Source organism: Schistocerca cancellata, chromosome 7, assembly GCF_023864275.1.
Source record: "Schistocerca cancellata isolate TAMUIC-IGC-003103 chromosome 7, iqSchCanc2.1, whole genome shotgun sequence".
Classification (NCBI taxonomy): domain Eukaryota; kingdom Metazoa; phylum Arthropoda; class Insecta; order Orthoptera; family Acrididae; genus Schistocerca; species Schistocerca cancellata.
The window spans coordinates 573740716-573763258 of record NC_064632.1 but is presented as its reverse complement, the minus strand read 5'-3'; positions in this window follow the sequence as shown (position 1 = coordinate 573763258).

The window sequence follows — 22543 nt, the reverse complement described above, 5'->3', positions numbered from 1 at the left end:
GTAGATCAAAGTTGAGTATATTTTTATTTCACCTTCTGGTCCGTGCATCTCCTGCATCTTTTAGAACCTTTCGGTTTGCTCGCGTCCATCACCAATTTACCTTAAAGTTGAATGGGTCCCATGTTAAGATGATTTAATACGTTATTATTATCTTGAATGTATTATAATCCTGTTAAATTGTCATAAATTTTAAGACCAACTTTGGAAAGATCTGAGCTTCTTGGACTTAAGTGGATTGATGTTCTAAGCAGGGTCCTGAGTCACATGAAAACTAGTTTCTATGTTAGTTAAAGCATGTTTGAGATTTGATTAATTGTGGTTTTATGACTATTGTTTTAATTAATGAAAGTTAGCTAAGCAAATTTTGAAAGATCTGTATTTGTTGGACTTGAGGCATTCTTTAACTGTTGGAAGTAGTCACATTTTTGAAGTGAGTTATGTGAAAAACTGTTCCATCCAAGTCATGAAGTTTGTGTGATTTAGTTCACTCAGTCATATTCGATTAATGATGCTTTAGTGAACATTGTTTTAATTAATGAAATTTGGTTGAGACAATTTTGAAAAATACTTGTTGCTACTGTTAATTTGATAAGAGCAATATAGTTGTAACAAATAAGTGTGTGGGAACTACAAGCTGGTTATGTGTTTAATTTCGATGTGTCAAAAGATCCCATACATCACTATCGTCTATACACAACTTATGATTATTTATTAACTACTACAAAAAAAAAGAGGAAAACGTCTATTAGCAGTTAACCTGAACACCTATTGATTATATTTCACTCAACACAAAAACTTTGAGCAATCAAGAACCCCCAAATGAACACGTGAAATGTCGGTCGCCGTGCTGTTACTCGACACCGAACTGACGGACGCAATCAGAACGTGCTCCCTGGAAGGAATTTACTTATGGTAAATCATCCTAAAATCCTACTGCTTCACAAAATGTTCCCATGAAGTCGACATCGTTGGCTAATGGAAGCTTACTGTTCCATTACTGTGTCTTTATCACATGTCCCGTGGGAAAACTAACAGAATATTTGTAGATTATCTAGCATGTTTAAAATGCTTCTAGTGTGAATTGGTAAATGAAATGTTACACTTCTACATTTACCGTAGCGCCAGCTTCCTTCCCTGCCTCTTTAGAAATTGGGATGACCGATCAAATTGCGGCCGAGATAGTAATAATCGAAAGCCATGCAATGGAAACGAATTCTAGCGAACAGATGACGGAGATGACTTTTAGGAGACTGGTGGACTGCTTTAGCATGAGAAAGGGTAAAGTTGCATGAGTTGCAAATGATCTTCACATCTAAAGCCTCGAACAACTGATCGAACACGCATGAACAACAGCAAGACAAGATCACAAATAATGGATGATTAACAAGAAAGTTTCAGGATGAGGAATGGTCCACTTAACGCAATTATTGTAAAGACGTTTAAAGTACATTCATGGGAAGGAGAGATTAGGAAGTCGTTACAGATTAGGAGAGAAAATTTTATCCTCCCACAATCCTCACGAACACATCTGACGAACATGCCTCTCTACAACTACTGCCCGCTATTGCAGTGAATGGTGACAGACTGAGGAAATAATATCGAGGGATTCAAAAGAATCAGCCAACCACTTGCAAAGCGAAGATTTATTAGCCTTTGACTTAGGTTTAGATATTTCTAAAAACCCTTCTTCAGAAGAAGTGGATCTTGTAACATCACATGCTGGTTCATTACATTAGCTGAAGCTGAGTTGCTGTTGTCACACACACATCAGAAAAAGTTTTTCATGACCTCGGTTCCGAGAGTTCCGGGACCTGTACAGAAAATTGGAACAGAGATCAACATAAACATCATTTCCGCATTTTTTTATTGCTCATGAAGACCACACATCGCATGTTGTACCACCACACAGCGAGACCTTCAGAGATAATGGTCCAGACTGCTGTACACACCGGTACCTCTAATACCCAGTAACTCGTCCTCTTGCATTGGTGCATGCTTGAATTCGTCGTGGCATACCATCCACAAGTTCATCAACGCACTGTTGGTCCAGATTGTCCCCCTCCTCAACGGTGATTCGGCATAGATCCCTCAGAGTGATTGGTGGGTCACGTCGTCCATAAAGAGCCCTTTTCAATCTATCCTAGGCACGTTCGATAGGGTTCATGTGTGGAGAACATGCTGGCCACTCTAGTCGAGCGATGTCGTTATCCTGAAGGATGTCATTCACAAGATGTGCACAATGGGGGCCCGAATTGTCGTCCAAGAAGAGGAATGCCTCGCCAGTATGCTGCCGATTTTGTCGCACTATCGGTCGGAGGATGGCATTCACGTATCGTACAGTCATTACGGCGCCTTCTATGACCACCATCGGCGTACGTCGGCCCCACATAATGCCACCCCAAAACAGCAGGAAACCTCCACCTTGCTGTACTCGCTGGACAGGGTGTCTAAGGCGTTCAGCCTGACCGGGTTGCCTCCAAACACGTCTCTGACGATTGTCTGATTGAAGGCATATGAGACACTCATCGATGAAGAGAACGTGACGTCAGTCCTCAGCGGTCTATTCCACACGTTGTTGAGCCCATCTGTACCGCGCTGCATGGTGTCGTGGATGCAAAGACGGACCTCGCCATGGACGCCGGGAGTGAAGTTGCGCATCATGCAGCATATTGCGGACAGTGAGCCGTAACACGACGTCCTGTGGCTGCACGTAAAGCATTATTCAACATGGTGGAGTTGCTGTCAGGATTCCTCCGAGCCATAATCCGCAGGTAGCGGTCATCCACTGCAGTAGTGGCCTTTGGGTGGCCTGAGCGAGACATGTCATCGACAGTTCCTGGCTCTCTGTACCTCCTCCATGTCCGAAGAACATCGCTTTGGTTCACTCCGAGACGCCAGGGCACTTCCCTTGTTGAGAGCCCTTCCTGGCACAAAGTAACAATGCGGACGCAGTCGAACCGCAGCATTGACCGTCTAGGCATGGTTGCACTACAGACAACACGATTCGTGTACCTCCTTCCTGGTGGAAGCACTGTAAGTGATCGACTGTCGGGCCGGCTCCGTCTAATAGGCGCTGCTCATGCATGTTTGTTTACATCTCTGGGAGGGTTTAGTAACATCTCTGAACAGTTCAAATGGTTCAAATGGCTCTGAGCACAATGGGACTTAACAGCTGAGGTCATCAGTCCACTAGAACTTAGAACTACTTAAACCTAACTTACCTAAGGACATCACACACATCCATGCCCGAAGCAGGATTCGAACCTGCGACCGTAGCGGTAGCGCGGTTCCAGGCTGAAGCGCCTAGAACCGCTCGACCACTCCGGCCGGCTCTGAACAGTCAGAGGGACTGTGTCTCTGATATATTACCCACAGTCAACGTCTATCTTCAGGAGTTATGGTAACTGAGATGATGCAAACCTTTTTTTTATGTGTGTATATGAAATTGACATAAAACTAGAATTTCCACATGGCATGGCTTTAGACAGCAGCGAGATTACATTCAGCGTACTTCAAAATAAATGCCCACAGGTAAACACGCTTTCGTAAATGCCCACTGGTAAAGAATATGCCAGAGACAAAGGCCAACTTTGTCTCTGGCATGGCATATACTTAACTTAAACAAATATTTTATCCTATGACTCCTGTTGTAATTTTATTTTGATAAGAGCTTTTACCAGATGGGGGAGGAATATTCATTAACAATTTATTCTGGCTGCGCTTCGCATTTCTGTTTGTTACTGCTTTAGGTGCTAACACGATCAGGGAGTTACCACCGTGTGATGTAACAAGGCCCACTCCTTCTGATGAAGATAATTTTTGGCAATATCGAAACTTAAGTCAAGGGCTGATAAACTTTTATTTTGCAACTGGTTGGCTGATTTTTCCCAACCTCTTCAGATTTTTACAGTTGGTGATTCGCAGCCATATTTAAGATTTTGAAACAATATAGCCTGGTGAAGGATGGACAACTTTCGTCGAATCCTGTCTCATTACGAGACGTGGGAACGAGCTTAGATGTTTCGCTGATTTAATCGAATCAAGTATCCAAACCGAAAGCGATCGAAGCGCGACCGAACATCCCTCGCTGTCGCGTCAGCTCACCAGCTGCCGCCAACCGGAAGCGGTCCAGCGCCTGCGTCCCACAGTTCGTCTTTAAGCCCACACTATCTCACCCATGGAGGTAAGAATAAGGGGAGATGGCGCTGCGTATCCCAGCCGTACTACGTTTTGAAGCCATGGGGGCGTGGCTCGCTGCCATGACACACTGACCAAAATATTGCCAGTGTGCTATAGCGCTGCATGTATTACAGTCGCTAATTGCACCATGTACGCATGTAACGTCATCAGATTGGTTGTTTCAAAGTTTTTGTTTAAAATAAAATCTCGTAAAGGCGAAATTCCGCGTTTCTTCTGATTAAAAATAGTTTTTAATGTAATATTAACAATAGCTAGTCTTCAATGTAAACGATACAATTTTGTTAATTCAGTAATAAACGTGTGTCACAAACTAAATAATAGAAACTGAAAACTAAGTTAGCTATACCCTCCCTCCAAAGCTCCATAAATCCATCTTGTTTGTAATACGTACTGGGACATTTCAGTTACGTTACACTACTGGGAAACACTGTTCATTACCACCAATATTTACCGAAATACGGTACATAGAATGGCAAATCTACACAGTGTCCTGTTTAGGCCTATACTTTACGCCAGTTAATGTAGTGTTAGCTTTTAATTTGGTACATGACGAAGACAAAGTGAGTTACTCAACACTTCGAATATCGACGATACGTACGTATTATACTGAAACGTGAACTTGAAAACTACGAATTTAATTCTTTGAATTAACATACCTTTTGGAAATGTTTTGGGTGTGTAGGGAAAACTGATGTTACAGCATTTTCTCGGAGCCTTACTGTTGAAAGGGAAGTTCGGTCTATGTCCTCTTCTCGGAAATGCTGAGAACATATAGTGCTCCATTTAGACGCACGCCAATTCTTCCTCCTCACGGCATTCTCCCACAGAGCTTTCCGACTTTCATTTTTAGGAAAACACGCTATAGTACAGGTACCGATGTAGCACACGTTCATTCACAATGAAGTTGTAAAATCACACTTAACGAGACAACTTACACATGAAATGTTATTCCCCTCGATTTCGCATCACAATCAGAACGATTCGTACATCCGAACACCACACAAGTTACCATAATAGCGCAAAATCCTTCCAAAAGCGAGCGACGAGCCTATGCACACAAGGTTACAGCAGCAATGTTTTGGTCGGATTGACATGGCTACCCTCGGCTTCACATGGCTTCGCAGCTGTGACGTCACGACGTCTCCCTCTATTCTTACCTCCATGAGCTCACCACTGCCTTTGGAAGCACTCCGCTAGTCGGGTCATTCCACTGCCTATAGGAGTGGGGAAAAGCAAAATGTGTTAAATATCAAATTCTCTCCTTTCTGTAGTATTTTTTCATCCTCGTCTGAAACTGTGTCTTACCCTGTCATCTGCGCTCCCCAGGCACTCCAGCTTAAAAAGGGAGGGAGTAAAACGACACTCTGTCTCTCTCGCTCCTTGGCCGTCTTCGTGGCCATCGAAACAGCTGTCACAGGTGCAGAGCGGGAAGGACGATTCGATATGTAACACTCGTTTCATGTTCCATTTGAAGCTACCCATTTTCCTGTACCTTTTGCGTCCTGCACTTCGCTGTTACGTCGAAAGCTGGCTCTCTCTATCGGGTGGTGGCGAGAAGTTTTCGTTAAAATTTGAACAACCAATCTACCTGTCGTTTGACGTTTGTCGTTTTGACATCTCTCTCATGCAAGCACCTCCGTCTCACTTTCAGAGTAACACGCTGTTTCAAACGAAAGGTAGAAGCTTTTCTTGAGATTTAAACACGCCAATTCCCTCGTTTGAGGTTCCGTCTATTCCCATTTCCCTCGCGCAATGAGCCTCTTTGTTATTCACAAAGTAAAGTTCTCTTTTGATGGGGAGAGAATTTAACCGTAATATTTGAAAGACCCAAATTGATGTAACAGCCCGTTTGGTCATTTTACTTCGACTGCCACCATGGCGCGTGCCGGCCGGTGTGGCCGAGCGGTTCTAGGCGCTTCAGTCTGGGACCGCGCGACCGCTACGGTCGCAGATTCGAATCCTGCCTCGGGCGTAGATGTGTGTGATGTACCTAGGTTAGTTAGGTTTAAGTAGTTCAAGTTCTAGGGGACTGATGACCTCAGATTGTCCCATTGTGCTCAGAGCCATTTGAACCATTTGAGCCATGGCGCGTGAATTCTCAGCTAACTATACAATGGCCCAACTCAGTCATACATGGAGTGAGGAATAAAGGAACTTAAATGAAATAAAACAGCCAACATGCCCCACCTCCTGTCCACATGGCTTTAGTGCAGTATCCTCCATGGCAACAATTTAACGTTGCAGATTTTTTACAGCGTCATTGGCACAGAGGACACATCTACACTCTCCAGTCACAGTAACGTGACCACCTGCCAAACGTCTGAATAACCAGTGTTTGCAGTGCGGGTTGCTGTGAGACGAGCAATAAGACAGGCAGTAAGAATCTGGAAGGTACCGACGGGGATGTGGAGCCATGCAGACTCCAGTCCCGTCTCCAGCCCTTCCAGGTTTCTCGGTTGAGGACCCATGGCGCGAACGATCCGATCGAGATGGTCCCACAGATTTACGACTCGGTTTAAATCCGAGGGGTCTGATGGCAAGGGGAGTACGACAAACTCATCCTGATGCTCTTAGAACCATGCACGTACTGTGCAAGCTGTGTGACACGTTGCATTATCCTGCTGGTACATACCACTGTGCCGAAGGAAACCAAACAGCATGTATGTGAGGACGTCGTTCTGAATGATAGGTGTTTGCTTGTGTTGATCCGCAGTGCCTTACAGAATGTGTAGATCTCCAAGGAAATGCCACGAAAACATTCCCCAGACCATAGTGTTCCCAAATCTGGCCTTGCCCCTTACAGGGATTATTACAGGCTATTAGACTTCAGACGTTTCACGCTGTACACGCCAAAGACCATGTGTCTGATGGAGTGTAAAACGTGATTCATATGGAGAGGCCACCTGTCAGCAGTCAGTGGACGTCCAGTCGCAGCACTGACGTGGAAATTCCGGCCATCACAGCAGTCAGCATCGATGCATGAACCAGGCGCCTGCAGTAGAGGCCAATACACAGTAATGTTCACGGAACAGTCATTGAGGAAACACTGTTGGTAGACTGTTCGTTCATCTGAGCGGTCGGTTGCACAACAGTTGTGCTTCTACTCGCCTGTACATATCCCTGCAGCCGTCATTGACCCCTGTCTCTGTGGCCCATGCCGGTCTGCCATACATGGTGTACCTTAACCACGGTGGCACGCGAAGAGTTTACAGATTTAGCCGTTTTCGGAATGCTTCAACCATTGGCCCAAAAGCCAATGATCATCCACTTTTGGGTTGTTGTTGTTGTGGTCTTCAGTCCTGAGACTGGTTTGATGCCGCTCTCCATGCTACTCTATCCTGTGCAAGCTTCTTCATCTCCCAGTACCTACTGCAACCTACATCCTTCTGAATCTGCTTAGTGTATTCATCTCTTGGTCTCCCTCTACGATTTTTACCCTCCACGTTGCCCTCCAATACTAAATTGGTGATCCCTTGATGCCTCAACACATGGCCTACCAACCTATCCCTTCTTCTAGTCAAGTTGTGCCACAAGCTCCTCTTCTCCCCAATCCTATTCAATACTTCCTCATTAGTTATGTGATCTACCCATCTAATCTTCAGCATTCTTCTGTAGCACCACATTTCGAAAGCTTCTATTCTCTTCTTGTCCAAACTATTTGCCGTCCATGTTTCACTTCCATACAAATACTTTCAGAAATGACTCCCTGACACTTAAATCTATACTCGATGTTAACAAATTTCTCTTCTTCAGAAACGCTTTCCTTGCCATTGACAGTCTATATTTTATATCCTCTCTACTTCGACCATCATCAGTTATTTTGCTCCCCAAATAGCAAAACTCCTTTACTACTTTAAGTGTCTCATTTCCTAATCTAATTCCCTCAGCATCACCCGACTTAATTCGACTACATTCGATTATCCTCGTTTTGCTTTTGTTGATGTTCATCTTATATCTTCCTTTCAAGACACTATCCATTCCATTCAACTGCTCTTCCAAGTCCTTTGCTGTCTCTGACAGAATTACGATGTCATCGGCGAATCTCAAAGTTTTTATTTCTTCTCCATGGATTTTAATACCTACTCCGAATTTTTCTTTTGTTTCCTTTACTGCTTGCTCAATATACAGATTGAATAACATCGGGGAGAGACTACAACCCTGTCTTACTCCCTTCCCAACAACTGCTTCCCTTTCATGTCCCTCGACTCTTATAACTGCCATCTGCTTTCTGTACAAATTCTAAATAGCCTTTCGCTCCCTGTATTTTACCCCTGCCACCTTTAGAATTTGAAAGAGAGTATTCCAGTCAACATTGTCAAAAGCTTTCTCTAAGTCTACAAATGCTAGAAACGAAGGTTTGCCTTTCCTTAATCTTTCTTCTAAGATAAGTCGTAAGGTCAGTATTGCCTCACGTGCTCCAGTATTTCTACGGAATCCGAACTGATCTTCCCCGAGGTCGGCTTCTACTAGTTTTTCCATTCGTCTGTAAAGAATACGTGTTAGTATTTTGCAGCTGTGGCTTATTAAACTGATTGTTCGGTAATTTTCACATCTGTCAACATCTGCTTTCTTTGGGTATCAGATAAATAGTTCCATTTCCACATTACGACAACGACTGCACTGTCTACAGCGTCACCACCGATATGCTTTACATACCCTCCGTTGATAGTGCTGCCAGTTGCTGTCTGTGAGTGCTTATCGCACGCTGACATCGTACGTAGGTGGTGCTAACGTTAATGTGACTGGACCGTGTATATGAAAGGGTCAATAGTCAAATTTCATTGTGTTGTCGCCAGCATTGAACACCGATACATAACTGTTAAAGCTTTCGTGGCCATGAGTTGACAAATTGGCTGTTGGCTTCTGTCTCGGGTTCTTTGGCCGAAGTTTGTTTGATGTTGATGACTTTTCTGAAGTTTCGCCAGGACTACTGGAGGCTCTGTCAGAACTTCACTTATTGGCTCTGAGCACTATGCGACTTAATTTCTGAGGTCATCAGTCGCTTAGAACTTAGAACTAATTAAACCTAACTAACCTAAGGACATCACACATATCCATGCCCGAGGCAGGATTCGAACCTGCGACCGTAGCGGTCGCTCGGCTCCAGACTGTAGCGCCTAGAACCGCTCGGCCACTCCGGCCGGCAAACTTCACTTATTACTAGTGGTGGTCTGGAGTCGAGTATTTTTTTCCCCTTAGGGTGTAGCCCCTCCATGCCTACACCAGCGTGGTAACCATCACAGAAGTTCTACTGTCGCTTCTGCGTGTCTTAGTGTTTAACAGAGGAGTTCACAGGATGCAGTCTGTGATGTTATCCATACATCAGGGTAGGATTGCCCATTAATATAGGTCAACTGGGAGATAGAGTTGGTCGAAAGCGAATGAAGGGTAGCAGGTTTGAATGGCAGAAGGAAAAGGTGCCAAGGGAAAATAGTCTCTGCAACAGTCAGGTCTGGTAGCAAGGGCAGTAGCTGTCTCCTGCAATCTGTGGAAGATCATACAATGGTCGAATTGCGTTACTGGTTGGATACCATGCATCGGTATCATATGTCATAGCTATGTTTGTCATACACTCCTGGAAATTGAAATAAGAACACCGTGAATTCATTGTCCCAGGAAGGGGAAACTTTATTGACACATTCCTGGGGTCAGGTACATCACATGATCACACTGACAGAACCACAGGCACATAGACACAGGCAACAGAGCATGCACAACGTCGGCACTAGTACAGCGTATATCCACCTTTCGCAGCAATGCAGGCTGCTATTCGCCCATGGAGACGATTGTAGAGATGCTGGATGTAGTCCTGTGGAACGGCTTGCCATGCTATTTCCACCTGGCGCCTCAGTTGGACCAGCGTTCGTGCTGGACGTGCAGACCGCGTGAGACGACGCTTCATCCAGTCCCAAACATGCTCAATGGGGGACAGATCCGGAGATCTTGCTGGCCAGGGTAGTTGACTTACATCTTCTAGAGCACGTTGGGTGGCACGGGATACATGCGGACGTGCATTGTCCTGTTGGAACAGCAAGTTCCCTTGCCGGTCTAGGAATGGTAGAACGATGGGTTCGATGACGGTTTGGATGTACCGTGCACTATTCAGTGTCCCCTCGACGATCATCAGTGGTGTACGGACAGTGTAGGAGATCGCTCCCCACACCATGATGCCGGGTGTTGGCCCTGTGTGCCTCGATCGTATGCAGTCCTGATTGTGGCGCTCACCTGCACGGCGCCAAACACGCATACGATCATCATTGGCACCAAGGCAGAAGCGACTCTCATCGCTGAAGACGACACGTCTCCATTCGTCCCTCCATTCACGCCTGTCGCGACACCACTGGAGGCGGGCTGCACGATGTTGGGGCGTGAGCGGAAGACGGCCTAACGGTGTGCGGGACCGTAGCCCAGCTTCATGGAGACAGTTGCGAATGGTCCTCGCCGATACCCCAGGAGCAACAGTGTCCCTAATTTGCTGGGAAGTGGCGGTGCGGTCCCCTACGGCATTGCGTAGGATCCTACGGTCTTGGCGTGCATCCGTGCGTCGCTGCGGTCCGGTCCCAGGTCGACGGGCACGTGCACCTTCCGCCGACCACTGGCGACAACATCGATGTACTGTGGAGACCTCACGCCCCACGTGTTGAGCAATTCGGCGGTACGTCCACCCGGCCTTCCGCATGCCCACTATACGCCCTCGCTCAAAGTCCGTCAACTGCACATACGGTTCACGTCCACGCTGTCGCGGCATGCTACCCGTGTTAAAGACTGCGATGGAGCTCCGTATGCCACGGCAAACTGGCTGACACTGACGGCGGCGGTGCACAAATGCTGCGCAGCTAGCGCCATTCGACGGCCAACACCGCGGTTCCTGGTGTGTCCGCTGTGCCGTGCGTGTGATCATTGCTTGTACAGCCCTCTCGCAGTGTCCGGAGCAAGTATGGTGGGTCTGACACACCGGTGTCAATGTGTTCTTTTTTCCATTTCCAGGAGTGTACAATGAATCAGTTCTGTTGAGGAGGGGGCCGCCGCTGTTGTTGGGCATTGACAAAGTCTCCTGGGTCAGCTGCTATGGCTGCTCCTGTAACATGGCACTGTTGCCATATGTTAGTCAACGTGATGGACCTTGAAAGAACTGTCTGTTGTGATCGACCTCCCTGTCATTACCAGTTCCGCTGACGCTCAGCCAGCAGTGCTAGTCAGTATATATACAGGGCTATTACAAATGATTGAAGCGATTTCATAAATTCAGTGTAGCTCCATTCATTGACATATGGTCACGACACACTACAGATACGTAGAAAAACTTATAAAGTTTTGTTCGGCTGATGCCGCACTTCAGGTTTCTGCCGCCAGAGCGCTCGAGAACGCAGTGAGACAAAATGGCGACAGGAGCCGAGAAAGCGTATGTCGTGCTTGAAATGCACTCACATCAGTCAGTCATAACAGTGCAACGACACTTCAGAACGAAGTTCAACAAAGATCCACCAACTACTAACTCCATTCGGCGATGGTATGCGCAGTTTAAAGCTTCTGAATGTCTCTGTAAGGGGAAATCAACGGGTCAGCCTGCAGTGAGCGAGGAAACAGTTGAACGCGTGCGGGCAAGTTTCATGCGTGTATCTGGACATGCTGGAAAATTGGCTCATGCCACAACTGGAGACCGACAGCGCCGACTTCATCTTTCAACAGGATGGTGCTCCACCGCACTTCTATCATGATGTTCGGCATTTCTTAAACAGGAGATTGGAAAACCGATGGATCGGTCGTGGTGGAGATCATGATCAGCAATTCACGTCATGGCCTCCACGCTCTCCCGACTTAACCCCATGCGATTTCTTTCTGTGGGGTTATGTGAAAGATTCAGTGTTTAAACCTCCTCTACCAAGGAACGTTCCAGAACTGCGAGCTCGCATCAATGATGCTTTCGAACTCATTGATGGGGACATGCTGCGCCGAGTGTGGGAGGAACTTGATTATCGGCTTCATGTCTGCCGAATCACTAAAGGGGTACATATCGAACATTTGTGAATGCCTAAAAAAACTTTTTGAGTTTTTGTATGTGTGTGCAAAACATTGTGAAAATATCTCAAATAATAAAGTTATTGTAGAGCTGTGAAATCGCTTCAATCATTTGTAATAACCCTGTATATTAAGGGGCTGCCCCCTGTTGTGTCGTTTCTGCGACTGCATAAATACCATAGATGGTTAGTCCCTAAGGAGCAGTGTCTTTGGGCGCTTGTGTTTCTATCTATGGTTCACCAGGTGCGCTTTTGTGGGGGTTCATCGAGTGGCCTGATTTTTTTGTATAGTCATGTGGCATGCTTTTTGAATACCTTTTAGAGTAGGTGGTATTCATTGTGAAGATCCACTGTACGACTACGTCTGGATGCTTATGACGCAAAGAACTTTGTTCTACATTTTATGAAGGTGGTTTAGGTGTTTAGCTACTACATATCTTCAGACAGGAGCTGCATAAGTTATCGGTAGTCTAATCAGTGCAGTGTAGATGGACCTAGATACGCTCCTACTCAGTGTACTATTCCTGCTGAGCATTGGGTATAGTTTTTTGAGCCTTGCATTAGCTGCGTTGGTCATGTATTGCATATGGTCCCCTCAAGTATGCCTTCCAGTCCAGCCAGATGCCAAGGTAGCTGAGTTTCAAGTAGAAGCATACTAGGCATGTGTTGGGTGTTTTCTGTCTACAACCTTGGTGTTTGTGCAGAAGTTTCAATCAAGGCTCAATATTTCTGAGTGGTGTCTCCTGTCTGTTATTAATGTGCAGTGGTTTCCAGTGTTGTACAACGATGGCAGTGTCAGCTGTGTAGAGGCCGACCATCATACTGCGTGTTGTTGGGATATCATTAACGTAGATGTTAAACAAGGGGGAGCTTGGCATACCTCTGCTTGGATAATTTATTGTGCTGATTGTTTGCGCTGAATGTCCATAGTGAAACATCTGTTTGTGAGGTATGAGTGTCCAAAACATACGAGTCTATCAGGAAACCCAGTGTCTATGAGTTTGCATGTGATGCCATTGTGCCAGAGACGACAGAAGGCACTTTTGATGTCCAGTAACACAGTACCAGTTGCTTTGTTCGTGTTGTAGCCGTTTGTCATGTACTCTACCTTTCTTAGGAGTTGTTTTGCTGTTGAGTGGTGATTCATGAATCGAAATTTCTCTGGGCTCAAGGTGTTATTGTCAACAGAAAAACGAGTGAATTGTTTTAGTGTTACCTTTTCAACAACCTTGCTGAGCGCACTCAGCAGGCTGATGGGAAGGTTATTTTGTGGGAGGGAGTGGTCTTTCCTGGGAATCCTAAACATCAGGACCTTGGGGCTTTACTAAGTGAGGATTGCCCAATAGCACATGTGATTTCGTTTGTTGTGCGCACTGGCTGGGCTGCAAGACATATAACAATGTGGTCAATTTCCCGTCTGAATGCTGGATCAGAAGGAACCATATTCAGTGTGAAAGACACTACTAGTGTGGTGGCCATGTGCTCTACTTTCTCTGTGGAGTGTCCGGGTTTGTCCAGACCCTGTAGTGTCGGTGTTTAGTGTTTTCCCCAAGTGAAGTGTCAGGCTAGCAGCCGCACTCCAGGACATATGACATCCAGCCCAGCGAGGTTTTGGTCCAATTGTGTGCCTTTAAATGTTCGTATTTTGTTCCTATGATACCTTGTCGCCTTTGAACGTGCAGTTTATACAGCGGACTCCTGGTGTTCCGACAGTATCTCCTGAGACGGTTTCTCAGTGAGATAAAGTCCAGAATCTCTGGGGCAGAGGCACTGAGTGGTTTCGCAGTGAGTGAAGTGGAATGGTGCCAGCGGCTGCGTCTTCGACTGTAATGGTGAGAGCTTCAACCGCTACAGCGATTTGTTCTGTTGTGTAATTTCGTGTATTCAGGAATACGACTACCAAGCGATTCCTTGTAAAGGGCCCGATTAGCGCTTTTGCAGTTCAGAAACCTGTGTGGTTCATTTTCTGCAGTGTTTCTTATCTATGAAGTGGAAAAGGTGTGTGGTTTGAGTACACATGGTTTTAAACCTCAAGGTTTAGAGTAACTGTTATGCCCTTGATGAGGACCATGTCTAACAAGTCTGACCTCTGATTCCTTTGGTAAGGAATATAAGTCAGTTCAACCAATGCAAGTGCGATGTAGTTTCGGTATAGTGCCTCTTCATACAGTATATTGCCATTGCTGTTTCGTCATCATGAATTCCATTCCGGTTGCTTTGCGTTAAGATCTCCAGCAGCGATTGCTTCCGGTGCTGTCTTCAGTAATGTGTTAATGTCGCGTGTGCTGATGTTTACAGCCTTTAATTTTCAAGTGTAGAGAGCTCGATGTTCGTATATTCAATATTTTGTGTACAATAATTGCAGTTTCGCCACCACCACTGTTAAACCGTTCAGACGCATTAACTGGAGAAGGTAAGATTTTGGTGTGGTTTTGTGTTTAGTCTCACACACAGAGCGATGGGGCAGGCCCTTTGTTCCATAAGCACTGTCAGTTCAGCTCTTTTGTCGTCCATGCCGTCTTTATAACAGAGCGGGATCTATGATGGTGTCAGGTTTTTTGGGTGACGCGGTCGTGGAGGTGTATTATCCATGTAAAGTAGTTACAAGCGCGTGATATGCGTTTCCTGTGTGAGCCATTTAGTGACCTGGTTGGGCCGACATGAACTGTGTGATCAAAGAGGTGATGACTGGGAGTGCCTGCAAGAGGTATCCAATGCTCGGGATTTGGGGGAACAGAGTTTCCAATATTTTCCAAATGAGGGTGTTGTATCTTTTTATGTCTGATTGTGTGTTGCTGGTAGTGTTGGCCGCCGTTGGTTGACGTCTAAGTGCAGGGCATGGACTGGCTTGTGTGTTACTTGTTGCTATAGCAGCTGCTGGAGCCTGTGTTGTACAGTCATGCTCATACATTAAGGATAATGCTGATACATGTTGAAACAACGCTCTGGTGGGCGGTTTGCAGCTTTAAATTACCTCGGGGTATGACCGTGCGGTGCATTTGACCTGTGACCTCGCACAGTGGCGCTGGCAGCAGTCCACATATGCAGAGGTGTGTTGGTGCATGTCAGAGTACGGTGCATCGAGTAAGTGTGCAGACGTTTTGAGACGTGCTAATGGTGACTGTGTGTTGAAAATGGCTCAAAGAACACATATTGATGACGTTATGAGGGGTAGAGTACTAGGGCAACGGGAGGCTGGTCAGACACAGCAGGTCGTAGCACGGGCCCTCCGTGTGCCACAACGTGTGATCTCAAAATTATGGCAACGATTCCAGCAGACAGGAAGCGTGTCCAGGCGCTACGGTACGGGGTGTCCACAGTGTACAACACCACAAGAAGACCGGTATTTCACCATCAGTGCCCGCAGACGGCCACGGAGTACTGCAGGTAGCCTTGCTCGGAACGTTACTGCAGCCACTGGAACAGTTGTCTCCAGACACACAGTCTACAGACGACTAAACAGACATGGTCTATTCGCCCAGAGACCTGCAAGGTGCATTCAACTAACCCCTGGTCACAGGAGAGCCCTTGAACCTGGTGTCAAGAACACGGTACATCATCATTGGACCAGTGGGTCCAGGTTCTGTTCACGGACGACTCCAAGTATAGTCTGAACAGTGATTCTCAAAAATTTTCAGATGTGTGTGAAATCTTATAGTACTTAACTGCTAAGGTCATCAGTCCCTAAGGTTACACACTACTTAACATAAATTATCCTAAGGACAAAACACACACACCCATGCCCGAGGGAGGACTCGAACCTTCGCCGGGATTAGCAGCAAGCAGCACAGTTCATGACTGCAGCGCCTGAGACCGCTCGGCTAATGCCGCGCGGCAACAGTGATTCTCGCCGGGTTTTCTGTCGTGAACCAGGAACCAGATAGCAACTCCTTATGTCCTTCAAACGGACTTATATGGGGGTCGTGGTTTGATGGTGTGGGGTGGGATTATGATTGGTGCACGTTCACCCCTGGATGTCTTTGACAGAGGAACTGTAACAGGTCAGTTGTATCGGGACGTCATTTTGCAACAGCATGTCCGCCTTTTCAGGGGTGCAGTGGGTCCCCCTTCCTCCTGATGGATGATAACACATGGCCCCACGGAGGTGCCGTCCTGGAGGAGTACCTTGAAACAGAAGATATCAGGCGAATGGATTGGCCTGCCTGTTCTCCAGACCTAAACACCATCGAGCACGTCTGGGATGCTCTCGGTCCACGTATTGCTGCACGTCTTCAAAGCCCTAGGACACTTCAGGAGCTCCGACAGGCACTGGTGCAAGAATGGGAGGCTGTACCCAAGCAGCTGCTCGACCACCTGATCCAGAGTATGCCAACCCGTTGTGCGGCCTGTGTACGTGTGCGTGGTGATCATATCCCATATTGATGTCGGGGTACATGCGAAGGAAACAGTGGCGTTTTGTAGCAGATGTGTATCGGGACGGTTTTCTCAACTTATCACCAATACCATGGATTTAAAAATATGTATCGTGTGTGTTCCCTATGTGCCTATGATATTAGCGCCAGTTTGTGTAGTGCCACGTTGTGTGGCACCACATTCTGCAATTATCCTTAATTTATGATCATGAGTGTAGTTACGGTGAGGGGTTGAGTGGCGAGTGTAGAAGTTTGGCTGTCCGATATATTTTGTCAGAAGTGCCTTTGTAACTGGGATTTTCCTATCACTTATAAGCACAGAGTGCAATGCAGTGCGCTTAAAGGAAGCAGAGGAGGAACAAAGAAGGCCTGCAGCACGCGGGAATGACTGACGTGAAATGGTCCCTGATACTGCCTCAGACGTCCCTAAGGAAGGACGGTAGACTCCGGCTGGGGATGTTTGCAACAAGTGTTGCAAGAGTTACGAGTCGTAGATCCTCATCCACCGAGTGACTGAGAGTGTCAGTAGAAGTTTATGGCCGGTACTTACACATTAGCTTATTTGCGATCACTCTGCACAGCTATCCTCGGCGAGTTGCGGCATATACAGAGAGCATCGTTCCGCTCGGATCGGCAGATCGGCAGCGAATTACCGGAATTAAGCTACCGGACGCGGATAATATGTACCCGGAGCTCCAACGTCCAAGGGTTCTTCAGTGGGCATATCCGATGTGATTCTCCCTCGCTAGCTCAAACCCTCATTCAATCCATTATGGGAATCTACGATCCGTTCACTCTGAGGTTTCCTTTTTTCTTGTTGAAGCTATGCTGTTTGATCGACTGAGGAGATTGCCTACACTACGCTTGTCCGTCCTCTTTTAGAATACTGCTGCGCGGTGTGGGATCCTTACCACATAGGACTGACGGCGTACATCTAAAAAGTTCAAAGAAGGGCAACACGTTTTGTACTTTCGCGAAATATGGGAGAGAGTGCCACAGAAATGATACAGGATTTGGGCTGGGCATCATTAAAAGAAAGGCGTTTTTCGTTACGACGGAATCTTCTCACGAAATTCCAATCACCAATTTCCTCCTCCGACCTACGTAGGGAGGAACGATCACGACGATAAAATAAGGGAAATCAGAGCTCGTATGGAAAGATATAGGAATTCGTTCTTTCCGCTCTCTGTACGAGATGGGAATAATAGAGAATTGTGAAGGTGGCTCGATGAACCCTCTGCCAGGCACTTAAATGTGATTTGCAGAGTATCCATCTAGATGTGGATGCAGATGTGTATTTCTATAGCTTCTCTGAACAAGCGGGGGTGATAGCTTTGCTCTACAGCCATCACTTCCCTGTAGGCTCATTTTACTGTGTGGTCTGTCCCAAGCAGCGCTTACTCCACCACAGGCGATTTCTCCGCCTGCCACAACCTCCAAATGCCACTTATGTTCAGTGATCCCGGTGTTCACAGATCGCCCAGTCATTCCAACATTGACTTTTCCGCATGTATATTGTGTGCGGTATATTCCCGACACTGCAAGTAGGTCTCTTTCCTCCTTTGTTGATCTAAGACACCCTTAGAACTTCTTTGTTGGTTTATAACAAGTCATTTCGCCGTGTTTGCGCGATATACAGCCGATTATGACCGCCAGTCTGGGAATGTCCCGCGGAAAGGCGGTGCCCGAACTTTCTTCTTCCTATGTCTCACTTCGCCGAGTGTCTCTGTGACACTACTCGTGCAACAGTGGAGTAACCACTGCTCCTCACCACGCTTTCCAAGTGTTCATCTCGCGTAAGAGTTGTTGTGGTTCACATATTCGTCTTGCTCACGTTACCAGGGTATTAATCATACCTTTTTCTGGTTCAGCTGGTGGTTTTAGAGTTTGTGCAGGCATCAGACAGTGTCTGTCGGTTTTGGATACATTTCACAATCGTCCGTGACCAGCACATGTACTAAGGGTAGCTGTTGGTCCTTTTCTACCTCCATGGCAAATTTTGTGTTTCAATGTGCATTGTTCAGTACCTGTGCTAGTGAAGAAGTTGGTCGCCACGGGAGCAAGTTGGTCTCCCTAAGAAGTTCCCATTCCACATGAAATAGTTCGTCCTGAGACATGCATGAAAGAGCTTGGTGATGTCTTGCGGGAAAATGGAACCGTAAGCAGACGTTGTGGCGATTCCTGGCATATGACGGATAGTGTTCATCCTGAACGACAGCTGATGAAATAGGCGAGAATTTTGCTATTATCCCGAGAACTATACAAGTGGAGGACAAACCGAAACGGTCATTTGGACCCTCCCTCGTATAAAAGCTGACGAAATCCGCAATGAAACCGCTAAGATACTGCGCCGAGCAAAACGACCAGCTTGAAACCTGGAGAAAGTAGAGTTACAAGCTATCAAGTGCCTGACACGAGTATTATGGTACTGCCCGCCGATAGGGGAATTTCGATCGTCATAATGAAGACCGAAGACTATAAACTGAAAAAAAAAAGGTTCAAATGGATCTGAGCACTATGGGATTTAACATCTGAGGTCATCAGTCCCCTAGAACCTGGAACTACTTAAACCTAACCAACCTAACGACATCACACACATCCATGCCCGAGGCAGGATTCGAACCTGTCGCAGTCGCGCGGTTCCAGGCTGAAGAGCCTTGAACCGCTCGGCCACCGCGGCCGGCCTATAAACTGAACATCCGTTACTATTAGATACGACGACGTACCGGAAACTAAGGCAGATCAGACGCAGCGGATAACACGAAATACGAATCGGTTAATCACAGCATCTTCTCTCTCGGAGGAGATACAGAGGAACCTGCGAAATACAGATGCCCTACCATGTCGGCTGTATGGCTTAGCAAAAGGCCATAAGAAGAACGTTCCATTAAGAACGATTGTTAGCGCTCCTGGCTCACCGACGTATAATGTGGTAAAACATTTGGGATCTCTGCCCCGGCTGACTTTGGAAAGACTGACACATACATAAAGGACTAAGGACATTTCATTGAGAAGCTGAAGAAACTAAAACTTGAACAAAACGACATGCTGGTCAGCTTTAATGTTGTTTCTCTTTTTTACCAAAGTGTCACTCACTGACTCTCTGGAATACATCGGTTCGATTTTCCCGCAAGACGTGACCAAGCTCTTTCTTGCACGTCTCACGATTAGCTATTTGATGTGGAATGGTAACTTCTACGAATAGCTAGAAGGCGTCTCCATGAAAAGTCCATTTAGTCCAGTGGTGGCCAAATCCTTCATGGAACATTTCGAAGTACAGGCACTGGACTTGGAACATTGAAACTTAAGGTGTGATACCTTCGCTGTGTGCAGCAGTGGTGAAAAACAGCTTCGAGACTTCGTTAGATATCTCAGCAGGCTCCATGCCAAATAAACTTTATCCTGGTGGTAGAAAATGACCGACAGCTACCCTTTTTAGATGTCCTGGTCACGAGGGATGGTAAAAACCTGGGAGATAGTATGTTTCGGAAACCGACACATTGCCGGCCGCGGTGGCCAAGCGGTTCTAGGCGCTTCAGTCCGGAACCGCGAGACCGCTACGGTCGCTGGTTCGAATCCTGCCTCGGGCATGGATGTGTGTGATGTCCTTAGGTTAGTTAGGTTTAAGTAGTTCTAAGTTCTAGGGGACTGATGACCTCAGATGTTAAGTCCCATAGTGGTCAGAGCCAAACCGACACACACGGACCGATATCTGCACAAACTGTCAAATGATCATCTGAAACAGGAGAAAGGCATGATTAATACACTCGTAACGCGAGCAAGACGATTATGTGAGCCGCAGCAAAACATACGCGAGTTGCAACTCCTCGAAAACGGTCTGAGAAGCCGCGCGGAGTGGCCGCGGGCTTAGAGGCGCCATGTCACTGACTGCGCTGCCCCTCCCGCCGGAGATTTGAGTCCTCCCTCGGGAATGGGTGTGTGTGTTGTTCATAGCATAACTTAGTTTCAGTTAGTTTACGTAATGTTTAAGTCTAGGGACCCATGACCTCAGCAGTCAGGTACCTTAGGAATTCACACACATTTTTCGTTATGAGGGGCAGTGATTACTCCACCAGTTGCGTAAGTAGTGTCACAGTCAGACACTCGGCGAAGTGACACATAGGAAAAAGAAAGGTCGGGTACCGCCTTTCTGCCAGACATTCCCAGAGTGACGGTCATAATCGGCTGTATATCGCGCAAACACGGCGAAAGGACTTTTTATAAGCCAACAAAACAGTTCTAACGGTGCCTTAGATCAACAAAGGAGGAAAGAGACCTACATACAATGTCGGGAATACACCGCACACAATGTACAGTCGTGGACAAAACGAGCGAGACCCCTCGCCTTTTCGTTATGCTGATCCGCACAGCTTTAAAGTCTGCTACACAGCATAACAGGCAAGGCGACGAAGTGCTACCAACACACTCCCCACAGGCGTAAAATTGAAAAACTATCGGAACTTTGTCAGACTGTTTTCAATCATGTGTAAGACTGTAGTCTGAAGTGCGATCATTCCCATTGCTAGCTAGCTAAAGAAACATTTCGGCTAATGAACGTTTTCTGACTGTGGAGAATTCGAAACATTGTAGAATACGTTTGACAGCTGTGTCGCCGTTTATTTCCTGGGGTGGTGCAGAATTATCCTATTAAATTTACTCGCTAATAACAGTATTTTGTTAATTCGATAAACATCCCGAATGATTGTCGTATAAGCGGTGACATAAAGGTAGAAAATTCATGTTTTTGAGTCCAGACAGTTCTATGTAACAGAAACTGCAGACCATTTTGCCATTTTCATTGCGAAATTGCCGACTCATTCATGTCTGGGGTAATACGAGTAATAGAAGGCTGTTTGTCTGGGTTGTCTGCTAGTGTAGTGAAAGGTGTTTGCTACTGCAAGGGAGGTGTGGTTTGTTATCGATTCTAATCTCGATGGAGGCAGAGAGACTATCAGTAAAGCAATTTTAAGAAATTCTCGCGCCACCCAATACGTTTTAATGCTATCTTTATCCTGTACTGGCGCCCTGTGGATGTCAATATGAAACTCTTGTAGAATTTCATACTTGTTCTGTCTAGTTTTTCCGCTTCAGACAATAATTGAATTAAGTACTGCACTGAATGATTTTATGCTGAATTTCGTTATGAATCTTCACGCATTGCTAAATTTCCACACTTTCATGGTAGGTCAGCAACGGTAATCCAGTATGACTGGTCTGAAGGTTGACACAGACAGTTTCGCGGCCTAATGCGTATAATATTTTGCTAATTCGTAACGACCTGGGGTACTTTGACTTACTAAAACAGTTATGTTATCTCGATAAGCTGAAATTAATTTTTATTAGTACAGTTCATATTGATTAGCGTTTCTTCTTTCATTTATATCTTGTATTTACGTGTTGTGTTTAACACACTAATCAGCATTAATATAGTCTTACACATGATTGAAAACAGTCTGACAAAGTTCCGATAGTTTTTCAATTTTACGCCTGTGGGGAGTATGTTGGTAGCACTTCGTCGCCTTGCCTGTTATGTTGTATAGCAGACTTTAAAGCTATGCGGATCAGCATAACGAAAAGGCGAGGGATCTCGCTCGTTTTGTCCACGACTGTACATGAGGAAAAGTACTTGCGGAAAACTGTATGTTGGAGTGACTGGGCGATCAGTGAACACGGGTCATCGAACGTAAGCGGCATTTGGAGGTAGTGGCTGGTGGAGAAATCCGTCGTGGCGGAGCATGCGCTGTGAGACATACCATGTAGTAAAATTCCCCTGACACGGAAGGTCTGGCTGTAGAGGAGAGCTATCACACCCGCTTGTTCGGAAAAGCTACAGAAATACACAAACAAGAAAGAAGAAAGCCTCAAGGTGAACGGACCCTGGATTTCCGTGCTGCAGCGAACGACCGTTGCAGCTGGAAGGGGAGAACCACAGGCGTAATGCCGCCGGAAAAC